Source organism: Eptesicus fuscus, chromosome 22 (genome assembly GCF_027574615.1).
Source record: "Eptesicus fuscus isolate TK198812 chromosome 22, DD_ASM_mEF_20220401, whole genome shotgun sequence".
NCBI lineage: Eukaryota > Metazoa > Chordata > Mammalia > Chiroptera > Vespertilionidae > Eptesicus > Eptesicus fuscus.
This window is the reverse complement of record NC_072494.1, coordinates 38,566,636-38,574,274: the sequence shown is the minus strand read 5'-3', so window position 1 is coordinate 38,574,274 and position 7,639 is coordinate 38,566,636. Positions and strand designations below refer to the sequence as shown.

At 45.6% G+C, this 7,639-nt stretch overlaps 1 non-coding gene across 1 annotated transcript; it reads right to left on the bottom strand.

Moving 5' to 3' along the window:
- Positions 1-774: 774 nt before the first annotated feature.
- Positions 775-848, bottom strand: TRNAR-UCU (transfer RNA arginine (anticodon UCU)). Its single transcript has one exon. It is a non-coding gene; the product is annotated as a tRNA-Arg (tRNA).
- Positions 849-7,639: the final 6,791 nt, after the last annotated feature.

Below are 7,639 nucleotides of genomic sequence, written 5' to 3'. Positions count from 1 at the left end.
GGGGAGAAGGTGGCTTGCTGGAAACCAGGAGTTGTCAAAACAACATTTAGATACAAGCCTCAAAGCTTGCCCGGCAAACGGGACACGCTGGAAACTTTTCACAGGAACGAGCATGTGAGTAGGACATCTTTGAGTTTCGGGAGACAAGTTCATGGGCCACTGGCAATGAGTGTGCCGCCGTGGAGTTTATTCCATGGAGACAAAGAGCAGTGATTACACCTCCCCCTGTGGAAGTGGAAGTGAGCGATGGGGAAATTTCGCACAAAAAGCCCTGGTAATGTAAAGGTGGAGGTGACAAAAATGGCACAGGAGATTACCCTCTGCACGACCCCATCCATCTCCTGACCTGTCTGGGTCAAGGCGGGTGTTACCTGAGAGGACAACTGGGCATGTCCTCACTGGCATATGGGACACTCTGCCTTTTTGTGTTTTCAGAGGTAAAAGGAGGGAACCGTCGTGGTCCCAGAACCAGCGGCCTGGCATCTCAGGCACCGTGTCCCAGGGATTCTCCTACGAAGCAGAAGATGCGAAAGCTGTGCCGTGCAGGAGGAGTAGAGAGGGGCAGCAGGCTGCTGAGCCTTCACTAACAATGACAGCCAGGCAGGGAGGGGCAGAGAAAGAATGAAGAGGGAGGAAAGGGAAAGGGGGGAGGAGGTGCAGGATTCCCAAGCGAAGGGATTTCCTTTCTCCGTCCCAGAGCCTCCAGGGAGGGGTAAATATAATTATGAACCTAGCATGACAACATAAAAAATAAAAGAGAGCTTGCCAGGTGACCATCTCTGCCGGGACTCGAACCCGGAACCTCTGGATTAGAAGTCCAGCGCGCTCGTCCATTGCGCCACAGAGACCTCACCACATACACAGCATCAGCACCAGAACTGAAAAAGCACATACCTTCTGCATCACAGAGCCATCTCAGCATCCTGCTCTCTCAGCAGTGTGGGGACAAGGACAGCTGGAAAATCTGGAGTGGAGATCTCCCCGCCGGCTCCCTCAAAGCTTTTCTCAACATTGCAGGGTCCTCGGGTCCTCGGGGGACTGGAAGAATGTGAGGATGGCCACTTGCCCAGCACCAGAATCTCAGGCTGAGGAGGACAGAGCCAGAGCCTTCGCTGTCCTTTTCTCTCCATCCCTAAGGGAGGACAGGGGAAAAGCTTTTATCTATTCTCATGCTAACTACGCAGAGCACGCCCTGCCTAGCAGCTATCTCTACCTCCACCCCTCCCTATCACTGTCGTTTCGTCCCAGTGCAGCTATTCTCAGACCCAGAGGCTGGGCAAAGCGGGGGGATTCAGGAGAACCCTGGATCCCTGAGACAAAGGAGTTGCTCCTGTAAAGAAACTGTGAACAGCGGCAGAGGCCAGCAGGGAAGCTGGGTTCCAGGAGACCAGCCCAGTTCTCCGCGTTGAGAGCTGTTGTGGTCAAGCCCAAGGAAGAGGTACTGGGAGTGTGGTGGGACGTCCCTTCAGTATCTTCACTTGAATTAAGGATGGAGGAGGAGACAGAACAGTGGTGAGTGAGTGAGTGTGTGTGTGCGTGTGTGTGTGTGTGTGTGTGTGTGTGTGTGTGTGTGTGTGTGATGAGAGAGCGCGCGAGCGAGGGCTTGCCTGCAGGGAGGAGGGCGAGAGTGGCAGCTCCCTAATGAAATACAGATGGCCCTCACACAGCCCTCTGTGAATACCTGTTCCCCTCCCCCACCTTCCCTGGCTCTGAGCCGCTGTCATTTTTCTCCCCAAGGCGGCCTAATGTAAAGAATGAGGATTTCTCAGCTGTCGGGGCTTGCTAGAGGCTTCCTAGGAAATTCCAAGTGACCATCCTTTCATAACCATGTACAGGGGCGGGCAAAAGTGGGGTTACAATTACAACACAAATAAATAACACAATAATGAATAAATAAGAATAATACAAGAATAAACCCTGTGTTTCACATACTCACATCTGTAAACTTAGTTTTGCCCACCCCTTCATAGCAGCAGGCCAGATCAAAAAAAAAAAAAAGTTCCTATTTTTAAAAGCTTCCCAGAGAAGACAAATCCATAATTACTGTTGGTTATAGGTTCCACTATGCCAGTCCTTCTGAATGCCTAATCTAAGTCCTTCTTACCTCACCTTCAGCTCGTGTATTTTTTCTATTTGATTCCCAGATACATCAAGGGGCAATTGGCCTCTCTGTTCCAATGATAATGCATTAATTTAAAGCCCTTGATTCAGTATTCACCACAGCAACTCCCACTCAAAAGGTAACAATAAAAGCAGAAAGCGGGCTCAGACTCCTTCCTCTTTCTTCTCAGTGTGTGCTTCTATGGCCCACAGCTCCGGACACACCAACTGACTTCCATCATAACACAAAATAGCTCCCTCTAAACCTGAGATCAGGTGATGGCCACGTGCAGAGCAAGAGGCAATATGAAAAGCCTCATTTGAGAGATCTTTAAGGGCCCTTCTAACTCTAAGATGATCATCACAATATCTCACACTCCCCTAACCCATTCATATGGCCCCAAGAACGAGATCTGAGAGAGAACGGGACCAGCGTGGTGCGGTCGGGTTGGGATGCAAGGAGAAGACTCTAACATCTGGGGAAAAGCAGATTCCAACCAAACTTGCCTTTCACCGAGGACCTAGAGAGGAGCTCAGAAAAGCGAAACGGATGGTGTACATAATAAACCTACAACAAGGACCCAGAGAATAGGCCTTTCTTAGCACATGGGCCCTAGACAACTCCAAGAACCTGACACACAGAACACAGTGCTAGCCAGACACTGTATTGTTTTGAGTGGCTGGTAACAAGGTGTGGGGTAAAGAACTTGTTAGGAGGCCCATGTGTCTGTAAAGAGGAAGCTCTCCTCTAGAGGCCACCATGAATCACTCAAATGCAGTACAAGTTCTCCATTCACTTCCCCCCAGGTGTGGTCAGTGGTCTCTCAGATGCAGACACACACCCTCTGCCTTTCACAAATATATTGTCCTATGCCTACGAAATCTATTAGACCTTAGACCAAATTTTGCCCAAAGCTTCATAGTCTCTTAAGAGATCATACGTTTGTTCTCTTGTATGCATACATGCATAAGCATAACCCATGTACACAGACAATGGGGTGGTAAGGACCTGGGGTGGAGGGGACGGGACAGGCTGGAAGAGATTAATACGAAGAAAAGGAGGACCTATGTAATACTTTTAACAATGAAGATTTTAAAAAATAATAATTTAAAAAAAGAGAGATCATGTGTTCTCCACAAGCTGAATGAAGAGACCAGCTCTTCAACACCCTCCAGCAGCTCCATTCCGTGTTTGCAGTGTTCTCACTTGGCATCGGGGCTACAATAGTAACAGATAAAAAGTGACATGGTCCCACCCTCAAAGGATCCTGTATGTAAATACCAATGTAGCAACTGCCCTGAAAGACATATGGGAGAAATGACAGCATTAACCTCACTGCCCACCAAATAAGGTATCCATTTTTCAGGTTAGCGACCAAGACTCTAACTCTGGAAGTAGGAAGATCCAGCTTCAGTAGCAAGCGGTGCCGCTTGCTTGCTTGAAAACCCTGAGAAAATGACTTAACTGCTCCACCTCCCCTTTCCCAATTATAAACTGGGAGCGAAAATAAATGCTATTCATAAAGATGCGCTGAGACTTCCTGGTACTTGGTGTTGTCCCTCCCGTCCTCTGTTCCATGAGTTACAGTTCTTGGTCCTACTGCCTGGGTTGCCCCCTTCTTCTTGAATAGCCTTCCTTTATCTTCCCTCACAATCCCGCTAGCACCACCATGCCTTCCCACAACAGCAATCTCTCCATTGCAGCAAAAATACTCCTCTTCAACAAGTTTTTCCAGGACCCCTATATTAACAATCTGTATCCACACAAACACTCTGGGCTTTGTCCGAGGCTGTTTTTCTTTTTCTTTAAAAAAAAAAAATGTTTTTATTTATTTTTTATTTATTTATTTATTTAGAGGAAGGGAGAGGGATAGAGAGAAACATCAATGATGAGAGAGAATCGTTGATTGGCTGATCCTGCATGCCCCTGACTGGGAATCGAACGATGACCTCCTGGTTCATAGGTCGACATTCAACCCCTGAGCCACGCTAGCTAGGCTCCAAGGCTTTTTTTTTTCAAATAAGAGATGTCTCTCTTGTTTCACTCTACCATCCATAAATCAGATAAAGCTTCTTTTTATCTTTATTGTTGAAAGTATTACTTGATAAGTGCGAATAATATCTCTAAACTAGGTTTTCAATTAAAAATAAGAAGGGAAACAAAGAAAGTGAAAGTTTTAAAGGGACAGGAAAGTTGAAGCAAGCCATTCAAAATGATGGAAGACAGTACATCTTTTCCTTCTTTTAAACCAGGTATGCCCTTTGTGTTAATGTAAGCCCTTAAAAAAGATGAGTACATTTCCCCTCCAAAATTTTTTTGTACTGATTTAATTCTCCAAAGATCTGTGACTCAAACATTACTCATGTTTCTAATTGAATACAGGTCTTTGACCCCACAGACACACTGTGATGCTGATTCATTATTTCATTCATAAAGCATTGCTGGGATACATATAATAAATGCCAAAAATTTCTCTTGTTGGCCCAGAAACAAAAACAATTACATCCCACATCCAGCTATGGCCCTACTCACAGCTTCCCTAAAGGTAACAACTAGTTCCCATTTTGTGAGGGTTTTATTAAAATTTTTTTTATCTTTCAATTACAGTTGACATATTATATTAGTTTTAGGCATAAAACATAATAATCAGACATTTATATAACTTACAAAGTGATCACCCAATAAGTCTAGTACCCACCTGATACCATACATAGATATTGTAATCTTATTGACTACTAGAGGCCCAATGCACAAAATTCATGCAGTGGGGTGAGGGGGGTGTCCCTCAGCCCAGCCTGTACCCTCTCCAATCTGGGACCCGTCGAAGGATGTCCTAAAGGCAGTCGGATGAACATAAAGGCAGTCGGACATCCCTCTCACAATCCAGGACTGCTGGCTCCCAACTGCTTTCCTGTCTGCCTGCCTGCCTGATTGCCCCTAACCACTTCTGCCTGCCAGCCTGATCACCCCTAACCACTCCCCTGCCAGCCCAATTGCCCCAAACTGCCCTCCCTTGCCAGCCTGGTCACCCCTAACTTCCCTCCCTTGCCAGCCTGGTTGCCCCTTACTGCCCTCCCCTGCAGGCCTGGTCCCCCCCAACTGCCCTCCCCTGCAGGCCTGGTCCCCACCAACTGCCCTCTCCTGCAGGCCTGGTCCCCCCCAACTGCCCTCCCCTGCAGGCCTGGTCCCCACCAACTGCCCTCTCCTGCAGGCCTGGTCCCCCCCAACTGCCCTCCCTACAGGCCTGGTCCCCCCAAACTGCCCTCCCCTGCAGGCCTGGACGCCCCCCCCCCCCCCCCCCCAACTGCTCTCCCCTGCCGGCCATCTTGTGGTGGCCATCTTGTGTCCACATGGGGGCAGCCATCCTGTGTGTTGGAGTGATGGTCAATTGGAGTGATAGGATATTAAACCAATTACTCTAGGCCCTAAGCCAAAGAATTAGAGGATGAATCCTTAAGGGGTCAATGATTCTATAATCATAGACCAAGGGATTAAGAGCATTGGTTTTACCCAATATTGGGAGGAAATGGGTCCTTCTTTCTCTCTTGCCCACCTCAGCTCTACTTCCCATTCTACCTGGAAGGACACTTGAGGAGAACATAGTAAAGTAGACTCTGTAATGGCAGTAGAAGAAAGGTCTTCACCTTGTAAAATGAATCAGTTTAAACAAAAGGTATGACTATGAAGTGCTCAATCCCAGGGACTATACCTGTCCTTGCATAGGAACCTCTGACTGACAAGTCATAGCAAGGTCAACACACAATTTATCCCACACAAGTCAGTCATTGTCTACAGGACTGGGCCTTCCAAATTCTGTCCTAAAGAACTTTCAGTCCCACGCTGAAAGCACGGTCAGAATGAAGAGGAGGCATTTTACCTTGAGTAAACCAGTCGATCTCCTTCAGGCTCAGTTTCTCCTTATGTAAAAAGTGGTAGATGAATGTCAAGGTCCTTCCTCATGCTGTCTACAGTTCTGAGAAACAGTATGAACAGTAGTCATAACGATGACAAAAATGTATTTTTTATTTTAATTTTTAAGTAAATTATTTTCTTAGAGCAGTTTCCAGTTCACAGCAAATTGAATGGAAGATTTAGAGATTCCCCATGTACCTCCTGCCTCCACACATGGTTAGCCCCTTCCCCCCCTTACCAGCACCTCCCACCAGATGGAACATCTGTTTACAATCGATGAACTTATATTGATACTCACCCAGAATTCATAATTTACATTAGGGTTCACACTTGGTGTTGAACATTCTATGGATTTGGACAAATGTATAATAACATGAGCCCACCATTTCAGTATTACATAGAGTAGTTTGCCCTAAAAATCCCTCTGTACCCCACCTATTTCTTCTTCTCTTCCCACTCACCGCTGGCAACCACTTATTTTTTTTTTACTGTCTCCATAGTTTTCACCTTTTCCAGAATGTATACTTTTTAGACTGGCTTCTTTCACTTATATTTTCAAATTTTTCTCTCATTTTATCATCAGAACTGTCCCAGCTTGTAAAAAGAGTGATTATCATTATTCTCCTTTTACAAAAGGAAAAACCTTGATCAAAGACACTAAAGTGGAAGGGCCGAGGAGAGCCCCACGCACAGTGTTCTGACCACTGTCACCAATGCAAGCAGGTGTCACACAGAACATGTTCACTAAGAGGTATAGGTGCCCTGGCCAGTTTGGCTCAGTGGATAGAGCATCTACCTGTGGACTGAAGGGTCCTGGGTTCAATTCTGGTCGAGGGCACATGCCCAGGTTGCGGGCTTGATCCCCAGTAGGGGGCATGCAGGAGGCAGTCTATCAATGATTCTCTCTCATCATTGATGTTTCTATCTCTCTCTCCCTAAAGAGGTATAGGCTACCTCATTACAATTTGTCCCAAGAAGTGAGATTTTGAGACTTTTTCTTACTTCTCTTCCCTGCCTTTGCAAAACATAGAAAACTGATGTCCAGATAAATAAAATGACGTGTTCAAGATCAGTCAGCTAGTTATTCACAAAGCTGGTACTCAATTCCAGGTTTTCTGACTCTTAGCCCAGTGCTCACTTATTCCACCATAGAATCACCAAACCACTCTTGAATACCCAATGTAGTCTCTAGGCACAGGGCAGGGAAGGGGAGGGAGCCGAAGAGCAAAATGCTTAGTATTCAGTCTTAGCCGATAAAGAGAAAAATAAAAAAGATCAAATAACCTCTTCCTGGAGTCACTGAATGCTCAAAATGGAAAAGAAGATCTTAAAATAATTAAGTCTCATTTTTAACCTAATGCATCAGTTGAATTTTTACCATATACTCTAATTACTTGTATAAATGAAAAAAGCACCAGTTTGAAAATTAAATTGATAATGCTAAGTGGTGAATGTTTGCACTTTACTTTCTATATTTCTGCAGTCTATAATTTTTGTCAAGCCTCTTCATCTATAATTACATAGATTAGTAAACTCATACCCCTAGAAATTAAATTACTTATCAGTATTATAAAAATAGACTGACTGTTACGGTCCAGTTGGCAAACTACAGACTTTACAGTCAAG